This window comes from Eriocheir sinensis, chromosome 1 (assembly GCF_024679095.1).
Source record: "Eriocheir sinensis breed Jianghai 21 chromosome 1, ASM2467909v1, whole genome shotgun sequence".
Lineage (NCBI taxonomy): Eukaryota > Metazoa > Arthropoda > Malacostraca > Decapoda > Varunidae > Eriocheir > Eriocheir sinensis.
Genome location: NC_066509.1, coordinates 6,293,578 through 6,315,000, shown reverse-complemented (window position 1 = coordinate 6,315,000; position 21,423 = coordinate 6,293,578).

Genomic DNA, 21,423 nt, shown 5'->3' with positions numbered 1-21,423 from the left:
AGAGTATCCCCACTCAGCTTTAGGATAGTTGAAAGCTTGGGATGAGTAAAGGAGGAGGAGGAGGAGGAGGAGGAAGAAGAAGAAGAAGAAGAAGATGTAACTTTTCTGGATTTTATGACCACAGCGAGACACCGTCAACTTCCTTTTCCTGTCCATGTGTCAAATGATGCTTGGCAAGACTGTGCGACCAGTCTGTCTCTTTGTCTGTCTGTCTGTCTGTCTGTCTGTCTCTCTCTCTCTCTCTCTCTCTCTCTCTCTCTCTCTCTCTCTCTCTCTCTCTCTCTCTCTCTCTCTCTCTCTCTCTCTCTCTCTCTCTCTCTTCCTTGTTCGCTCTGTCTGTTGGGGAAAAAAAATGACACATGATCTCACTAGGGCGGACACAGCGATCCCTTTTTTTCCTCCTCTTTTGCCCAATCCCGAAAGAATGGAGACAAAAAGGCGGAAACGAACACCTGGTCGAGGGAAGCGGTGCAGTCAGCCGGAACAGGAATAAGTCGAATAAAGTTGCAGGAACGGTCGCTTGTTAATTTCGTTGCCTAAGAGACGCCAACGAAGGTTCACTCTTAAGAAAATGTAGTTGTGTTTTAAAGAAGGAAGATTTTTTTTTCGTCCCTCAAATAAGACAAGCGAATAAGGTACACTAAACTTATATACGTGTGGGCGAGGCAATTTTGTTTTGATATATGAGAAAAGTATTTGCTTTATTTAACTCTTTTTTTTCGTTTATTTACAGGTGAGGTCGAGTGGCTGCCGTGACTTCGGTGTTTACGGTGGGCTGTCAGAAAGACGTAAGTTAATTACCGTCCTATTAATCGTACACCTTTTATGTAAATTATATGAATAATTAATTAAGGAGGAACCGTCATCCTTCATAAAATAGATTATCACTGGGTTAACAAGGCTTCAGGAATGTAATTTACTCTTCAGACTTTAATTAGGGTTTTGTCACAACCTCATCTGCATGTTCATATCAAAGCAAAAACCTCAGATTAAATACACAGAGTTCAAAAGGACATTTGATTAGGTTCCCTTTTAAAAGTCAGCGTTTTGGAAGTGCACTTTGCCCCAGCGGTGCGCGAGGGATGCTCCCGTGTGCGGGGCGCGGCGGCAAGCGTGCTCTTAGTGCTCTGCATAATGAGACAAGGAAAAAAGGGTAATGAGATGAATGAACGTTAGCAGCCATTTCATATAGTGAATAACAACTCTTCTGAGTGTTGAAATGTGCAGTCTTGTATTTGTAAGCGATTCCCGTTCTAGTAACGCACATTATCACTTACTTTTCTGCGTTAAAAAGTGTGTAAAAAAGCACGCCCTTTTTTTTACATACCTTTACGCACATCATGCTTATTTTTAATGAGGATATTTACCTACGTTTCAGCGTAAAAACACCAAAAATGTGCGCACTTTTTAGAATACATATTACGCAAAAATTACACCCCAAACTGCGTAAAAAAAGTACGTAAAAAGTAGGTAAATAAGTGTGTATACTTTATTCGAACTTTAAAAAAATACAAGGTGAGTTCAACTCGATTAAATGCAATTTCGAGTGTGAGAGAAATGTTAGAAATGACACCGGATGATGAATTTCGGAAAGTGAAGTTTCAGCAAGTACTCACGCGCGGCCACAGATATATTAAAACTCGGCTTGGTCAGTCCCCTGTGGGCCGGGAGGCAGGGGGAGGGGGGGGGGGGCAGGCCTCGTCCAGTCGGGAGCATTAATTAACTAGAATCAGTACAACAGAGGGAGGCAGTTAATCCCTTCACTACGTGCGGGGTATTGAAAGAGATACAAAAATTATGATTATTATTTATTCTATGCAAATGAAGACTTACGGCTACATTAATGAAATAATATTCTGTCGGCTTTATACAGCCACTAAGCTGAAGTAGTAATATCCTAATTGAAAAGTATTCTTTAAAGCAAAGATTATTCTTTGGAAAAGTGTGGCTTCTGAAATGCAACGTGTTAAAACATGTGCTTATAACGCGCGCGCATGTGTGTGTGTGTGTGTCTATATATATATATATATATATATATATATATATAGAGAGAGAGAGAGAGAGAGAGAGAGAGAGACACACACACACACACACACACACACACACGGGCGGTGGCTGAACGGATAGCAAGACGGCCCCGCGTTCATGAGGACGCGAGCTCAATCCCCGACCGGTGCCACCAAGCTGGGATATTTCAGCCGCCGCCGAGTGGCTTAAAACTACCCACATGCTGTCCAGAAGACCAACTATCAACCCGGACTCTAGATTCTAGGATTAAAGATGAGCTCCGGGAGGGCAGCATGAGCCAATGCAAGATGGCGCCACTATAAACACTCGCCTGCGCCAGAACGGGCTGGGCCGACCATCAGGACCCACCGGGAAAAAGCCTTGGACCGACCATCAGCATCCACCGGGAAGAAGCCTACCGGCGCAATAGGCCAAGACGTAAAACACACACACACATTATCAACCACCTGCATCATTTCAGGACAAGGCCTAGGTCTCCCACAAACGTTTTCCTACGTGTATATCTTGTGTCCAGAGTTTCCAGTCTCGATGCAAACGTTTCATGTAGCTCTTAATTTCACCCGACCATGTAGTGAATTCTTTGGGCCCAGCTGCTGTCGTCTGTTACCAATGTCTTTATTTTAATTCTCTATTATGCATTTAACTATTGTTTGTTCTTATCAGTCTGCAAATTTTCTGTTTTCTATTTCTTCAATTTCTTCAATGGTGAATTAATTCCTCTTTTCTCTTATTCTTATGGAAATGACGGATAAAGCCACTGATTTAAAGCCTTTCATTTTAGTTAGAAATAAAATTCCCAAAATGCCCTAGAAAATAAGCTTTTGGAACACTATAATATTCTAATTATGATGTGACGAAACTAGGGGAATAGTTACCATATTTATTGCATAGGTCATATATCTTTGAATTTTCTCTCCCGGCACGTTCATAACTAACTTATTAAGTCCTAACCTATTTCCTTCGTCGTTCATTCAGCACAAACACAACAAGAATTGTCTGTAGATGATCTCGTGAAAAATGATAACACGTTACACATATGACCCCTTCCTTTCAGAACCCTAATCAACTCTGAATCATTGGTCGAGATCTGAGTCTGACCTGCATTCTCTTTGCGACATTAGAACGTCTTGATGCAGATCGGCAGATCTTTTCTCTTTGTCGACGGCCATTTTGATGCTTATTTCTGCTAGTTATCACATTTTACTTACAATTAAGGTCCACTGTCGGTGTCAGAGGGCTTCAAACGGTAGGTGCTGGTGGTTGGTATAGTACCGAGACAAATATACGATGAAAACCGGGAAAAAATAGGTTAATAAAGTAATTTACTTGTGAGTGAAGAGGAAGAAGAATTTCGAACACTCGCCGGCGCAATATGCAGATTTTCGTTTGTCACACAGTGGTTGTTCTACGTATACAGTTGCATTCAAAATCGTAGGCGGGTGTCTTTACCGTATATCCAGGACTACAAAAAGCCACGGGGCAGCCGTGCTATGGGTGTCGTCTGCTACAACCCACCACAGGAGGTAGGTCCAACAGGGCATGATCATATCATATTTGATTACGATGTCTTACGACCAGAGCAGTGATCTAAAACGGATCATCGTAAATAGAAGAGGTCAATATATTTATCATTTATATTAAAAAATGTTTACTTATACAGGTGCACGTTTTCTCGGCTGGTGGCCGATAGATGGCGCCACCAGCGGTTTGAATTCAAAGCTCATTGTACCAGAGTGGCGCGCGTCGTTCCAGTAGGAGGGTGCCTGTGATCTTGTGTAATAGTGCCCGGCGGCGGTGACGTTGTGTGTTTTGCGTTGCGGTCATCGATATGGCGGAGGCGGCCCCGGCACTACGATGAAGGTGAGTGTCAATCAGTCATGCTTTCTGCATTGCCGGACAGAACGCGACACATTTACAATAATTGAGGCAGTAGTGGTCGTTAGGTATGAGTGTGTTCCGCCGACCCGTGCCCTCACTCGTCCCCCATGTTCCCTGTGGCCATAGTTCCCTCAGTGCAGTGTGGAGGGTTATCCTCGTCCATAACCACATTGGGAGTAAGGGAAAGGTGAAGAGGAATGGTGAATAATTTGGGCTAAGAGGTTCCACTGAGGTGTTTAGGTGAGCCGGCAGCCGTGACGTCACTGCTGCCTGGCCGGTGACGTTTGCTCGTGTTGCCACTTGTGGTTAATCTAGCTAACTACCGCCTGTGTGTGTGTGTCATCGTAACACGCTGCTAAGAAATTCATATCACATGCCCTGAGAAGGGATGAGTAGGAGGGAATAATGAAGAGACAGTAGTCGTGCTCCAGGCGGTGGGTCGGGGCGGGGCGGGGCTGAGTGTCTTTCGATAGTTATATTTTAGTTACTCTACTTTTATGGAGTTATGATGCATGGTATTCTACTTAACCTAAAACTTATTATTGCGATTTTGTTGTCCTTCCATTATAATCATGCATAGCTTGCTTAACGTTTTTGTGCTCTTCCCATTCAAATTTTAGGTAAATAATATTTTGACCGAATTATCGTTATATGTGTGAAGCTGCAGTCTAATCCATCTTTGTGGCTAATATAATCTAACAACAACCTGTCAAAACTAGTGTCTCGATTGACCAAGCTCTATGCAGTGTCCACGCAGGTTTTGCATTTGACAGTTTACCGAGCCAAACGTAACGTACCGAAGCCAGTCACCGAGTGTTTATATCGTTCCTCTTTCAATCTAGGTGCTCTGTGAGTCTCCCATTGTGACTAGTAAAACCAAATTCAACAAGCCGATGCTAATGTGTTTGATCAGACGACATAACAAGCCAAACCTTAACATACTGACCCAGCCACCAAGCACTTCAATCGTTAATGTTTGAATGAAGCCGTTTTGTGAGGCTTTCGTTGTAAGGGTCGTGGAGTGGCGGAGATATACTTGCTTCCCCTGACTTGTGATAACATGATTCTTCCCCCCATCTCCCCCCCCATCTCCCACCCTTCCCCACCCCATGCCTCACTCACCTCACCTCCTCGTCTCTCCTCACTCTTTCCCTGTCTCTCCTTCTCCCTTTTCCTTCTCCCACCCCCTTACACCTTCCCTTCTCTCGTCTTCCTCACCTTGTTTCTTCCCATTCCCTTCACGCTTTTCGTTCCCTCCGTCCCTCGTCGTATCCAACACCTTCTCTCCCTTCTCCACCATTTCAACCTCTCTCTCTCTCTCTCTCTCTCTCTCTCTCTCTCTCTCTCTCTCTCTCTCTCTCCGTTCCTTCTTTGTAATCCAGTCTCTCTTCTGTCTCCAACAATTCCCTGCTGTCTCCCCTTTCTACACATCCTTCTTTCCTCTTCCCATACCCGTACTCCCTCTCATTATTTTATCGTCTTCCACAGCTGGCCACGAGACTGAAAATATTAATATCGTCTGTAAATCTAAGATAAAGTGGGTCTTCGCGTCCAGTATTTTATAATTTATTTCGCTAGTTCAGTTTCCTGAATATTTCCTCTAAGCACGCCGTAAACAGTTTTATTGGTATAAGATTTCTGTGTGTAACTCCTTTTTACTAGAGTTCACATGTGTCTGTATGACGTAAATTTTGTATGCGTATATATATATATATATATATATATATATATATATATATATATATATATATATATATATATATATATAAATAATATGCACACATTGGATACTTACTCTGCACTAGATTTCTCATACAATAGATTTCTCGAAGTCGTATTCAGTAACGCTACAGTTTTCAGTCAATGAATGCCGAACGAAGAATTTTTCTGAATTTGTTTTCTCGATCACCCGGTTTATACTAACTTTTGCATTAAATTATTTATACATAAAAAGTATTTGGTATGCTTAGTCTGCATGTTATTGTGTTGTTTTGTAATAATTTACATATGTGTTTTGAAAACAATTTAAAGTATTTCCCTTATTTGCTAGAATTATCTTTTCTTAAAAGTCTCAGTGTGTGAATGATTATTATTTTGAGTGGTGATTGTAGACGCACTTGTCAAATATTAGAAAGTTATTGCGCTCACACACACACACACACACACACACACACACACACACACACACACACACACACTTTTAAGGTTACTGATATTCTCCACTCTTGTATATTTTATTCTAACGAAGCGATAAATAATTTGTCACGATTATCCTTACTCCTATTCTACTCCTTCCTTCTTCTGCATGGTTACCTCTACTCCCGCTCTTCCTTCCTCACGTTTACCCCTACTCCCACGCCACTCCTGCCTTCCTTCGTCACGGTTTGTTAGCTCCTGCATGGCGTACTGAAGCGTGGCCATGCAACGCCGCGGGGCCTGGCGAGGGGAGGAGTGTGTACATACGAGCCGGAAGGGAAACAGATACCGTAGTTCTCACCATCACTTCACGAGAGCAATGCGTGGTGCGCCGAGCCGTGACGGACCTTACTCAAGACTCGCCCTTTACATACTTCATGGCCGGGACGGAAACTGAGGGGCATACTTTTTAACGTTTGATCGCGTAAGCACACACACTTGGCAAGGCTTTCGTTGGAGTTTAGAGTATTTTCATGGGTACTTTTATTTCCCTGGTGGTAGATTGACCCTTCTTCTGTACCATGAACCAAAAAAAAGCTCGAAAAAAACTGATTAATCTCTTTTTCGTCCTTTGGAGATAGTTGATGCGAGAGGCGGAACCGTTTGAGAATACTGGCCTTAGCGAACGACGATTCCTAATATACTGATGAGCGGTCTTTCTGTGTAACGATATGACGGTGCGAATTAAAGACAAGGAATTTTTTGTCGCTTTAATGTTAAAAAATATATATGGAGGGTAGTACTAGAGGCAAGAGAAAAAAATCCTTATGAACTTACCACGAATCGAAGTTGTTGTCATACGTATTGTATTTCTATATTATATTTCATCTGTGTGTGATTTTGAGTATCTTTATTTGGCTATTTGTTTGTTTATTATTTATTTATTACATATTTTTTGTAAGTGTGCTCTCTCTCTCTCTCTCTCTCTCTCTCTCTCTCTCTCTCTCTCTCTCTCTCTCTCTCTCTCTCTCTCTCTCTCTCTCTCTCGCTCAGTATCTGGCGTTGGTGGGTTCATTTATATAAGAAACATTTTGCCTCGTCTCTCAGATTAGATAACGTCGCAAAAGTTGTCGAAACAAAAAAACACATATAAACACGAAAACCCCCAACCACCGCCACCGCCCCCCCCCTCCCCCCACCCCCCTCCGCCGCCGCCACCACCACGGCTCGGCGGGCGGCTGAGGGAGAAACGTACTGAAGCCTTGACTTAAACTTCTTATCACGTATTAGTAAATGAGACGCGGGCTAACTTCCTTCCTTGCCTCCCCTGCCTCCTCCTCCTCCAGTCCTCCCTCTCCTCCTCTCTCCTTCCTTCCTCCTTCTCCCTGTTTCTTTTGTTTCTTTCTCATATTCAGCTTCCCACCCTGGTTGTTTGCCTTTTCCTTACTCATATGTTCTTTTGCTCTTTTCTTGATGTCTTCTTCATCTTCCTGTATCTTATTCTTGCTTCTCATGTTCACCCTCCAACCTTCCCTTCTTTCACTTATCCTTTTTCCTCTCTTCCCTTCCCACCTTGTTTCTTTTCTTACTATTCTTTGTTATCCACTTCTCTCCTTACATTTCCGTGTTTTTTTTTCTTTTTCATTCTGTTTCTTCGGTATCCTTCCGTTTTTCATCTTATTTTTGCTCCTCCTCCTCCTCCTCTTCAATCCAACCTCTGCTTCCATATCTTTCTTCTTCCCTTGCTACTTCCCCTTTGTTTGGTATCTTCCCCATGTCCAACCTCATTCTATCTTGTCCTTTTGCCTTCCATCTTCCTCTTCCTTCCCTTCTTTCCCTTTCTGCAGCTTCTCATATATGCTCTTTGCCTCCTCCTTCTCTTTCCTTCCTCTCTTTTCTTTCCCTCCTTCCCTGCCTACAGCCCCCCTCACTTTTATCTTCTCTTTTCTGATAAAACTATACCCTACGTCATCATTGCCATTACCATATTTTTTTTTATTTCTCTCTCTCTCTCTCTCTCTCTCTCTCTCTCTCTCTCTCTCTCTCTCTCTCTCTCTCTCTCTCTCTCTCTCTCTCTCTCTCTCTCTCTCTCTCTCTCTCTCCATTCCTTCTCTTTAACTTGTCTACCCACAACACAGCCTCTCCTGTCTCCAGCAATTCCCTACTTTCTCTCCCTCCTCCATTTGGCCTCTCCCTCCCATGTTTTCCTTCCCTTCTTACACATTCTTCTCTCCCCTCCCCCCTTACTCGCACTCCCCCTCACGCCCTTCTCCCATTCTTTTCCCCAGTGTTTCATCCTAACAATCCTCTTCCCCTCATTTCCCTTCCCTACAACTTTGTCTTTCCTTCTTTCCTCTCTTTCTACACGGCGTCCCTCCCTGACAGCCTTACTTTCTCCTCTCCCTCAGCAGTAGCCTCTCCCCCTTGACACACCATGTAGACAACACTCTTATGGACCCACAAGCTCTGACGCCTCGCCCTAAGCCACACGCTGATAAATGTGTCTGGAGTGAAGCAGGGAGGTAGACGCCATTACACCCGGCCCCCCCCCCCCCCCACACACACACACACTAGGGGTAGGTACCAGCATTTCGTCGGGTGTAAAGTCCAGAAGGCAGCTCGTAAAGTAGTAATAATCAGGCGTAGGAAAGAAAAAAACATATACGTAGGTTCATAAGCAACACGAGCACTATGTTAAAGTCTCCCCCTCGCTACACGCCACACGGGCTATCAAAGAAAACGTAGTGCGAGGTGTTGGTTGAAGTTAGGTCATCTTATCCTCCCTCAGAACCTTTTTATTTATTTTTTACGAGGTGATAAACCCTCCCCCCTCCTCCACCCCTTTTCCCTCCGCCCTACACTTCCCTCCCTTCCTCCCTCCCTCCTTCCCTCCCTCCTTTACCATCCCTTCCCGCCTCACACTCTCCCAGGTCCCTCCCTCTTCATCCTCCTTCAATTTGCCTTGTTTATGCAGCCTTTTACGCCCTCTCTCGCCTTTTTCTTAAATCTGCTATTCTTTGTTGGTGTTGTATGTCTTTTGTTTTTATCTTCTTTCTCTTCATTCTTCTTCTATTACGTCACTTTTGGATGTTCGTTGTTTTAGTCATTAACCATTTCCCATTTTTTTTTTTTAGTTTTTTCCTACTCTCATTTCACTTCCATTTGATTTTTTTTTCTTTTATTATTTGCATATTTCTCTTCTGCCTCTTTCTCTAGCTTCTCCTTTTGGATTTTTGTTGTTTTAGTCATTCTCCGGTCTTCTCTTTTAAGTTTTCCCTCTCTCATTTCACTTGCTACTCATTTTTGCATTTTCTCTTAGTACCTGTTTATTTCTTTTCTTCCCTCTTCTTATCTACTCCAACTACTACACCTCCTTCTTCTCCTCCCTCAACTGGACCTCATCATATCTCCAAAGTTGAAGTATATACGTTTAAATAATAGCGTTCCGTATGCCACGCGAAAGATGTAACACAAGTCTTGCACATGAAGCTTTGCGGGCACCATTATTTAGAGTCAGCCTCGCGGGAGTGAGTTGTCGCGCGTGAACCGAGGCAAGACAAACTGAACGCCGGACAGAATTAATTAATCAGTCACTGGCGTGCAGCAAAGTCGATGCGCCTTCGTTATACAAGCAATACAGCGACCATTATACTAACCTGCATCACCTTTATCACTTGCTAGCGGACCCGGACAGGTAATCCATCAGTCATCCCCAATTAAAAGTTATTGATGGAGTTATCGTGACCGCTGTTTGTGGCGCTTCGCTCGGTTACGTTTCGCCCAATGGTTGTTAGTCTTGTCTTTGCCCGAGCCCACCTGAACCAATTTATAACTGGCTTTAAATTGTCTCAGGTGAGTGATTGTGTTTGTTTATTTGCGAGGGAAGATGTAAATTAATAGTTCTTTAATATCATCATCGTCACTGATATTATCGTGATCATCATTATTCTCAACCTGTATTATTCTTTTCAGCTTTTTCATTCGTTTCTGTTCCTGGCATTTAGTTTAGACTCCTGTTTCGGTGTAATTTTCCTAAAACGTTTTAATTTCATCACGCCATTAGCTAAGCGGCCTCCACTCGAGTCTTTTTTTCATCCGTTATTTCCTGGTCGTCTGTCGCTTTTTGTCCATCTGTTGTCCTTACTTCTACATGAAATTGTCCTAAATATTGTCATTTCTTGATTTGAACTGCCATCTACTTTTATCTGTTTTATTATCCATTTTCAGTTTTTATGTTCATTGTAGTGATTCCTAGCATTGATCTCTCTATGCACCTTTGGGTAGTTCTCAATGTCCTGTTCAGAGACTGTGAATATTGATTTTTCTGATCCATATGTCATAACAAATATAACACACTGCTTGAAAACCCTTTAAACACAACATTAGGGAGCCTTTCAATAAATGTTACTTTGTTTTCAGCTCAGTCTGAGTTTTTTTCCCCGATTCTAGTGAGGGATTTGTCGCCATACTTTTCATTGTTTCTTTAAGTTTGTCTTTCGTTACTGCCGGTTAACTCACTTGTCATGCCTATCCTAACTTCACTCAAGGCCTGACTCTCTGAATGACATGCTACACTAAAACTTTCAAATGACATTTATTATTTCGGTCCAATTGTACCCGAGTTCGCTGTTTGATTTTCTTGTGTCATAATTAGTTGTTCCTTATATACCAGGTCTCCTCACAGGTGTTTTTGCATTTGAACCTGATATTTGAGCGTCTATGGTTTCATTCCGTTTGTATTTCTCCACGTCTTTCTACCTTTTCCTATAAACAGTTTTTGGTAATTAATATATACGATTTCTATTTTGTCTCTGGCTGATTGTGCATTGATGTTTCGCAGCTTCTCCAGTAGTAATTTAGTTTCTGAATAGAGTTCACAATCATATATTTTTTGTTTTGCATTCTAGTTCAAGTGCAGCGATGAAGCAATGCAGTGTAATAAGTTGCAAACGCAAAATCAATATCTCTTCAGCAACCTGAATATTCTTAGTGAGAGCTTCACTTAACAAGAAATGATTTTGCTCTCTTCGCAGATCTTTAATAACTCGCGTAAGTCGTCGTGTCGGGGCCTTTTTGCCACCTTTATGAAGACAAAAAGTTTTAGTCCTCGCTCACCTGCTAACCCACCCTGACACCCCTTGTCGCCCCTCGCCAGCTCTGGTTAATGAAGTTACTCCTGCACCTCCAGTCTCTGCCTAGTACCACTCTTCCCCATTCCACCCCACACCCCTCGCCGCCCATCCTCAGCCCCATCCCACTATTCCTCTTCTCCGCACCCTCACCTACGCCCCACTACCCCATATTGTGACGCAGGGATGGCCTTAGTAACCACTCTTGTCTACCACCGGGCTGCCAGAGTCATGTGTCCAGCCTTGTCAAAGGAGTAACCTCGGTACACGGCTCCTATGATTTTTCTTATGGATCATTCCGCCATTTCGTCATGGGCCGTCTTAAGACAAAGGCCCATGATCCCTCTGAGGAGGCGACAGATCTATAAGGAAGGAATGACAGTTGACTAAGGGCCGCGAGGTTATTCACATACACACTCTTCCTTCCTTGAAGCGATTATGACTTTCTTTCACGTTGTATCATGACTAGAGTCGAGCAGCAAATTCATGGCCTACCGGATGGGGACAAGTGTTGAACTAAATTAGTAGTTGTAGGTTGGTCTTTTTGTTGTTGTTGTATATTAGTAATCTGCACTGCACTGTTTCTGGAAGCATTTTTTTCTTTGTTTAATAAAGTGGATTATCATCAAGTTTTACTGTCAAGGCTGACCGACCGTTATAGTACAAGTGTTAACTCCTCTTACGGAAAAATGCGTTATGTTACTAAAACTTGTCATGTAGTCTCCTCAGACTTTGCTGTCTTTTATTCGTCACGCCTGTGGGTGTGCAGCCCCGCCGTGGGAGCGACAGACAGTACACATTCTCCAAAATAAGAAACCGCGACCGAATGTAAATGACGAAAAAAAAAATCTTAATATGAAATTAGTTAAACATCGCCTTTGAGTATAATTTTACTCCTTAGGTGTCAGCAAAACGTAATTACGTTCTTCCCTCTCCTAATATATTATAATTTATGTTAATACCAAAGTCAGCTTCGTTTCTGCGTTTGAATTAGTTCGGGCATTAATGTTTTATAATTTCTCTGCCCCGATTACAAAGCTACTTCAGACTTCTCACCTGTCAACGCTCGCGTCCAAAGCCCCTCCTCTTTCCCCCCTACACGGAATTGATGATGCGAGCAGCTATTTGGTTCTCCCGCCCCAACAGCGGAGCGTGTGTAATGGCGCCCCACCTGCTGCTCCGCGCCCCCGCGAACGAGGCTCCTGCTTAGGGTCAGCATCTGAGTGGAAGGGAAAGTGTCGCGGCGGTGCTGAACACGGGGAGTTACGCACGGCTGCCATTGTTGCTGCTGCTCCCGCCGCCACCGCTGTTGTGGGGCCGCCGCCGCAGTGTGCCGCTGATATGCATATAAGGCGGCGCCGACGGGCCCGTTGAAAGGGGCGGGAGGCAAGGAGGGTTGTTGGGGCTGACGGGGATTGATGGCGCGGCGGCATTATTCTTCCTTTTTTTCCTTCAAGTTGCCGATACATCATTGTACTCTTGTGCGAGCATCACGTAGTTGAATACGCAACGAAATGATTTTTTGGCTTAATGGGATTAAGTCATCGTATTCTAAGAACTGAATGTTGCAGCGTCATGCTTGTTTTTATCACTAGTGTCAGTATTATGCATAAGACTGTTTGGTGTGTGTGTGTGTGTGTGTGTGTGTGTGTGTGTGTGTGTGTGTGTGTGTGTGTGTGTGTGTGTGTGTGTGTATATATATATATTTATATATATATATATATTTATATATATATATATATATATATATATATATATATATATATATATATATATATCTCATGTCTAAGTGAGTCATTATACTCAAGCAGAAAAGAACATTAGCGAAAATTTATTTTTCATGTTGCATCAATACATTTCAGCGATGAGGGAAGGTTGAACGAAACGGTGCGGCGACACGAGCAGCGGGGAAGGGTGGGGGGGGGGGGGGGGCTGCCTGGCGAGGGGAGGGAAGAAGAGTGGTTGTGTTGCCTGCCCCCCGAGCGGCAAGGCTGAGGGTCTTCAGAAACAGATGACAACGAAGGAAAGTTTGTTTTTCAGCCGTTCCAGGGCTGAGAAATTGCCCGCTCTCACACCAGGGGCGCCCCCTTGTTTGCGGCCTCGGCCTCGTGCCCGGTTTATCAGCAGCGGGAAAAAAAGGAAAATTGTAAATAATCAAATGATGATAAAAAAAAATTCTACAATCTCTTAATAATGTGTATAAACCTCCACCTCCCCCAGAATTGGCAATAGTCGAATGAAGAAAAATGCGCAATTAAAAGATGTTTTATGTATACTTATGTACACGTATGAATATTTATATATACATTTTTAATTTTACATTATCTCATCTTTGACGACAGCAGCCTTTGAGCCTCGTGGCAGTCCGTGCGGCGGACACAGAACAAATGTGATTAATCGTGACGCGTGACGCTCCAGGTGATCGTCAGTATTGGCTTCCATTAATATTAATATTATAATTATTATTATTATTATTATTATCATTATCATTATCATTATCATTATCATTATTATTATTATTATTATTATTATTATTTTTATTATTATTATTATTATTTTAAGACACGAAGCTGGTAGAGAGGGAGAAGAGGGGACACTATAAGCTGCTTGTTCAGCACCCCCAAACCCACTTGTTTTTGTAATCATCCCCTTGTCCATTTTTCTACTTCCCTCTTTCAAACTTTGTGTATGCTTTAGACAGTGATTTTCTTCATCCTCCTTTGATTTATTGTCTTCATTGGCGTGTGCCTGTAATCCTTATCTTTCTACCTGATATGTCTCTCTTCTTCGTCTTCGTCTTCGTTTTCGTCTTCTTCTTCCTCTTCCTCTTCCTCTTCTTCCTCTTCCTTTTCCTCTTCATCTTCTTCTTCTTCTTCTTCTTCTCCTCTCGTGTTTTTCTTTTTCATGTACCTTTTCTTTTCCTCCTTCCTCCTACACCACCACCACCACCACCACCACCACCTCACCACCCTCCCCTCTCCTCCCTCTCTCCCTCTTGAAGTGAATCATAAACAAACTCCGCTAATAACATAAATAGCCGAGAGAAGGAGCGAGGTTCATGGATACAAAGGAGGCGCCACAACAAAGGGAAACAGAGGAGAGGAAATACAACAACAAGATACACACAAAATACAGCCAATTTATTCCCCTCTTACACCAACAACAACAACAACTTATATTATCTCTCTCTCTCTCTCTCACGGTGACTTACGGTGTTCTTCATGCACGTAAACACAACATCCTGACTGACTCTATTCATTCACTTCTTTTCCGACTGTCTTGTGTAGGGGAGGAGGAGGAGGAGGAGGAGGAGGAGGAGAAGGAGGAGGGAGAAAAAGACGACAACGAAGAATAATAATAAAATGGAGAAGCAAGGAGTGATGGAAGAGGAGTAAGAGGAGGAGGAGGAGGAGGAGGAGGAGCAATAAAGAAAGGAGGAGATCGAGGAGAATGGATATAAAAAAGTGACAGGATGAGAGGAGGAAAAGAATGAAGATGAGTAGCTGGAGGAGGAGGAGGAGGAGGAGGAGGAGAAAATGAAGAAAGAGAAGAAGAAGAAAACTAAGAAAAAGAAGGAGGAGGATTTAACCACATTGATCTTGTTATTGATGAAAAAAGAGAGATTCAAACAGTGTTCCCGTCAGGAATATTGCTGAGAGGAGATGGAGGAACAGAGAGATGAAGAGGAGGAAAGGGATGGAGGAACAGAGATGAAGAGGAGGAAAGGGATGGAGGAACAGAGAGATGAAGAGGAGGAAAGGGATGGAGGAACAGAGAGATGAAGAGGAGGAAAGGGGTGGAGGAACAGAGAGATGAAGAGGAGGAAAGGGAGGAAGGAAAAGAGATGAAGAGGAGGAAAGGGATGGAGGAACAGAGAGAGATGAAGAGGAGGAAAGGGATGGAGGAACAGAGAGATGAAGAGGAGGAAAGGGAGGAAGGAAAAGAGATGAAGAGGAGGAAAGGGATGGAGGAACAGAGAGATGAAGAGGAGGAAAGGGATGGAGGAAGAGAGAGATGAAGAGGAGGAAAGGGATGGAGGAACAGAGATGAAGAGGAGGAAAGGGAGGAAGGAAAAGAGATGAAGAGGAGGAAAGGGATGGAGGAACAGAGAGAGATGAAGAGGAGGAAAGGGAGGAAGAATATAGACATGGAAGTATGAAAAAAGAGGCAATGAAAATCTCGTTTGAATGACAACGAGGCTGCCTGCATTAGTGATTTCTTAATATCGTCAGGCACTTAACTGACCTAAGGAACAGATCAAAGCGCTTGCCCTACTAACGTGCGGGGACATTCAGCTCACTCTTGTCTCGCTGAACTAATGGTACAGAGAGATTGATGGTTTTCGCACTAACTACTTATGCAGGAAGGTTATTTCAGCAAAGGTCACTCCTGAATTGATAGACCGTTTTGTTCTAGTTTCTGGGTTAGTTTGTATTGTAATATTTGTATTGTAATAATAATAATAATAATAATAATAATAATAATAATAATAATAATAATAATAATAATAATAATGGGAAGCCAAAAATAAGAAAAAGATGAAAAAACGAACGAACAGACGGTATGAAAGAAGGAAGGAGGCAGGGAAGAAACGAAGGAAGGAAGAAAGAAGGAAAGGAAGAGAGGAAAGGATGGAAGGAATAGGAAGAAAGGAAGGGAGGAAAGAAGGAAGGAAGGAAGAAAAATTAGCTTTCTCTTTTGTTAAACTTGTGATTCGGGAAGACAATATTTGAAGTTAATCGCGAATCCGTCAAACTCATCGATGTGTGAAGCCCGAGATTGAGTTCCTTTCATTCTGCTTTTATTCCCCTTCCAGCAACAGCAAAATATATGCACAGCAGTAAAGAGGACAATTATTTCTACATATATAATGAAATGTAAATGTTAGTGAAATGTTCGGAAGAAGTAAAATATATTGTCACGAGAAAAGAAAAAAACCAGGAAAGAGTGGAGAAATGAGAAGAGTGATAGCAATGTAGCGGGGGTGTAGGGAGTGCATTGGATTGCGTATGTAAATGGCTAAGCACAGAATATAAGAGGAAATAATTGCCCGTGGAATGAATTGCGGAGACATACGGAGACCCATAAACAGGATCGACATACTGTGCTTGAAAAAAAAAGGGAATCTATCTACTTATCTATCTATTTATCTCTCTATCATCTATTTATCTATCTATGTCAATCTGTCTATATCTGTATCTATCTATCTCCATCTGTATCTATATATCTTCACACACACACACACACACACACACACACACACACCCCGCAAACATAAAAGGAAAGAAAGTGGAAATAGAATCTTCACCGCATTAAAGCGAAAGGCAAAAAGGTAAAGAGGAGAGAAAGAAGAAGAGAGGAGGATAATCTTCCCCATAATTAAACAAGACACGCCTCGTTGGGTCAGGACCTTTTGTACTTAAGAAAAACGTAAGGGAGTTTTGTGCAAATTTGCTTCCCCGCCCATTTCCTCTTCCCCCCCAAATCGTTTCGCTCCCCATCTATTTCTTTTTCTCTCTTTCTCTCTCTCTTTCCTATTTCTTTCTTCACCGTCTTTACCTAAGTTTACATCAGCGCCACCACCGTTCGTCTTTTAAACCATTTTCGCTTTTTTACAACGAGTCGTAATTATCATGGTCGTTGATTCTTCTCCTCCTCCCTCCTTTTCCACCCCTTCCTTTTTTCTCTACTTCTTTTCTTTTATTATCTTCCTCCTTCTTCCCCTCTCCGTCCCTCCACATCCACTCGCCATGGAGAAGATGTGATTATTTCGTGGTAATAAAAGAGGGAGTTTGGGTAAAAGTTTCGCGGCGAAGAATGGGAAGGATCAGGATAATTAACTTTCTTAATTACGGGAAAACTCAGGAGTGTATTTTGCGCGCCGTCAGAGCCCTGGAAGTCAGTCACATCCTCCTCCTGCTCACTGCTTCCCCCTCACCTTCCTACCCCCTCCGCCTTCTCCTTCCCCTCCTCCTCCTCCTCCTCCTCCTCTTTCTCTTTCTTCTCATGTTCCTTTTCGTTTTCTCTTGTGTTGTTTCTTCTTTTTCTTTCGTGATCTTATTCTTGTTTTCTTTTTAGTATTTCTTTTATAATTTCTCTTTGTTATTATACTTCTCGTTCTTGTTTCTTCTTATTTCTTCTTGTTCTTCCTGTTCTTGTTCTTCTTTTTCGTTTCTTCTTTTTCTTCCCTTATTTTTCTCTAGTCTTCCTTCACCCTTTCTACTAATTAAAGTCAAATCATCTCCCCCCCCCCTCCTCCTCCTCCTCCTCCTCCTCCTCCTCCTCCTCCTCCTCCTCCTCCTCCTCTCCTCCCCCTCCTCCTACTCCTCCTTTCTCTCCCCACCATTTCATTTGGGATTACTCAAGGAACGGGGCCGGATTGAATCAAACTGTTCACCATAAATTGATTGAACTATGATATACGGGGCGTTAGTTAAGTGAAAGATAGTAACAGAAGCGCTAAGAACGGTGACTGATATGTTGTATGCCATAAGAGATTTAAAGTAACCTATCGACATGGGCTACACTAATCTTGAAATACTATTATGTTAGGGTTGTGAAAGAGTTAGGGAGTGCGATGATACGAGATAATGTTTGGGATTTTTTTTTAATGTTTAAGAAATCAAACCAATTTCACATCAAGCACGTGTGTGTCTAAAGGGTGAACGTGGCTGAAGATGGACACAGACCTCAACGAAATAAAAAGAAAAGAAAAAAAAAAATCATGAGGAAAAATCAGTGAAAAATAACAAGAAAGAAATCATAGTAATAAGAATATGTATAAGAAGATGAAAAAGAAGGAGAAGGAGAAAAAGGGGAAGTAGACGAAGAATAGCAATAATAGAAATAGTAACAATAGTAATAATAATAATAGCAATGATGATACTAATGATAAATAACAAAACCTCTCCACCCTGACGGCGCCGCGGCCCCTCAGTCTGGTGGGCTAAAATTGGCCTCAGCCTCGGCCCATTAAAGAGGCGGATAACAGTCAGCTTTCGGTGGATTTAGATGTCATATATTTTAGTAATTGACTTCATGAATTTAAATGTGGGAGTTGAACGACTGCGCTACCCAAAACAATGTTACTTTTATGGCTGTGTTTTTGAAAGTTTTATTTTTCTTCGTATTTTGATGCTTACGATGGAATTTAGGCCTAGGAAGGGAAGGGTTTGTGTGTAGGAGAAAGAGAGATGATGGTGGTGGTGGTGAAGGGAGAGAGAGGCTTTGGGTAAGGGCAAGCTTCATGTGACGGGGAGGAGACTAGGGCGGTAAGGACAGTATTTAGGAAAGGAAAGGGAAGGCGTAACGAAGAAGGGAAGTAGGAAACATAAGGGAGAGGAACTTCAGACTTGTTTAGGGTTGAAAGAGTGACTGAAAGGGCTTATTAGAAGATGTAGAAGGAAATGATAGAGGAGAGAGAGAGAGAGAGAGAGAGAGAGAGGGAGAGGGAAAGGGAGAAAGAGGAATGGGAAATGCAAATCTCTCCCACCCCCCCTTTTCTTTCCTCCTCGCTTACCCTTCCTGCCACCCCTTCCCTTTTGCCCTCCATCCCTCTAAGTCTCCGCCTTCCCTTCATCCTTTCAAAGCCTTAGAGTTTAATGTCCTGCCCCGTTCAAATCTGTAGAGTAAATTTGCATGTAACCTTCTACAACTTAGGAATTTCAATATTGCTCCACATCTAGCGTCCCAGAATACATATTTTAGTATAATCAGAGTTTTTTTTTCACATTTTCTTTCTGCAAAGCTTGAAGTCCAAAGGCAAAACAATAATATATTAAAATGTCTGGAAATAAAATTGTTCCTGCATTTTTCTGTTATGTCAGTATTCGAAAACAAAAATGTCAGTCAACAAGTCACATGGTCGTGTGTTCTTTTGGTGTGTCCTCATAAAGTCGTGGACGATAATAACACACACACACACACACACACACACACACACACACACACACACACACACACATTAATATAATAATTGTTACGATTTCTTTTTTGTAACTAGGAATACAAAACTGTTCTCTTTTTAATGACTTCTTCATATCTATTCACTCCATCATGCACCTGCAAAAATGGCGACAAACCCTGCAATAAAATGATAAAGCCGAACCTGCAGTGGTGTGTCACGGGCAGCTTGCAGGGCACGGCCGTCTTGACATGAATCCATCCTGCTTTAATACAGGAGGACTGCACAAGTTAGCCTCAGATAAAGTGTGAATGACGCACAAGAAATACATTTATATTAGTAACTGTGCGCGTGGTGACACTCATTACAAAGAACTGTCCCTGTGGGGGAAGGACTGTCATCTGGCCCGGTGCTTCACGCTGCGGTGACTGCCCGACGGCCTGCTAATGTAAGACGCTTAGACTCAAACAAAAAAGAAAAGCTTGAAGGAAAAATACAACTGTTACGTCTACACCAATTAGATACTCATAAAACTAGAATTAATCACAGCAATTTGTATAATTATTCGGCTTATTTCCGACTTAATTAAATTGATGCTAAAATTACACGCAAATCAAGAAATTAACATCGAACAACATTTTATTGTTATATTTCTTGTGCATGTGTGCCTCTTTTACTAAGAACATCAATCGTGTGTGTATGAATCCATGTATTTAGGTATGCATATTTGAGTTCATGTATGTATGTATTTATGTATATATGTATGTATGTCGTTCTTATCTCAACTCGTCACAGTCCTCATCATTCCTCAGCTCACCTCCCCTCCCCGTGCTCGGCCCTCCCCTGGCTTTGCGTCACCCCGGCAACCTCACCAACACCGCCGTGCCGTCCTAGAGATTGCCTCTTACCTAATGTTCAGCCTTATTAGGAAATATTGTCTGTGTAAAGTCAGAAGGGGAAGAATGGGAATGGATATTTAATTTTATGTGAGTTTCAGAGGCATGTTTTGCAAATAAATAAAGCATATAATGACGTGTATGTTACATAAGAGATAATGTTTCTTTTCAACAGAATATATATATATATATATATATATATATATATATATATATATATATATATATATATATATATATAAATGGGGGAGGCGGTGGCTGAGTCGTCAAAGTAACGGCCTCGTGTTCAGGAGGACGCGAGTTCAATCCCCGCCCGGTGCCACCAAGCTGGGATTTTTCAGCCGCCGCCGAGTGGCTTAAAACTACCCACATGCTGTCCAGAAGACCACCTATCAACCCGGACTCTAGATTCTAGGATCAAAGATGAGCTCTGGGAGGGCAGCATGAGCCAATGCAAGATGGCGCCACTATAAACACTCGCCTGCGCCAGAACGGGCTGGGCCGACCATCAGGACCTACCGGAAAGAAGCCTTGGACCGACCATCAGGATCCACCGGGAAGAAGCCTACCGGCGCAATAGGCTGCAATGTAAAAAAAAAATATATATATATATATAAAAATTTCGTTACCGATTTTTCGGAAAAATCAAAATGAATCTTTTTAATAATGAAGTTTTTCACTTCGAAATATTGCAAAATAAACGGATTTCATTCAAGATTGTCCAATACCCTGTAGACTATATATGCTTCTTTTATTTTTTTTCCATGTCATCAGTATTGTCTTTTTTATGAAGAGCCAAAACGAGTTGTTAGTGATCTTTTTTCACTAGATTGCTGTCATAAAGGATCAGTGGCCGGCGACCTAAAATATGGAACACCAAGAGTCCATGACTCGTGTTTCAAGCACTCGGCCAGCTGACGCCAGACTTTGGTTGCTTTGGTGGCCACCTGTGCAAGTTGAAGCAGCGCCGTGCCTGGATGACAACCCTCCATTTATTCAATCTAAAACACTCTCAAGCACTCTCCAATCAAAACGTTTTTCTGATGTTTGTCGGTTTACGTTATTCAAAGGATTATAATATTCTAAAGTGTAGCCCGTGTATCGAATTTCATTTTTCTTTCTATCGTGGGCCAGAATGTTTGTGAGATGAACCACAAAGGATGTCAAACAGTTGGATTCTTCTCGGCTCAGTATTGTGAGAAGAATCAACTAATGTAAAAAAATAGCTATGCCCAGATAATAATAGTCATGATCATCAGCCATTACTAGTCCACTGCATGACAAGGGTCTCTCCTAAACCTTCCCATTTTTCTCTGTCAAGTTACTGCACTGCTTCCTGCTCCAGCAAACGCTCCAATTTCTTCTCTCCACTTGGCCCTCGTTCTGCCCACCCTCACTTAATGCCTGGGTTATCACTGTTTCTCTGGTTGTCCATCTGTTATCAGTCCCTTGC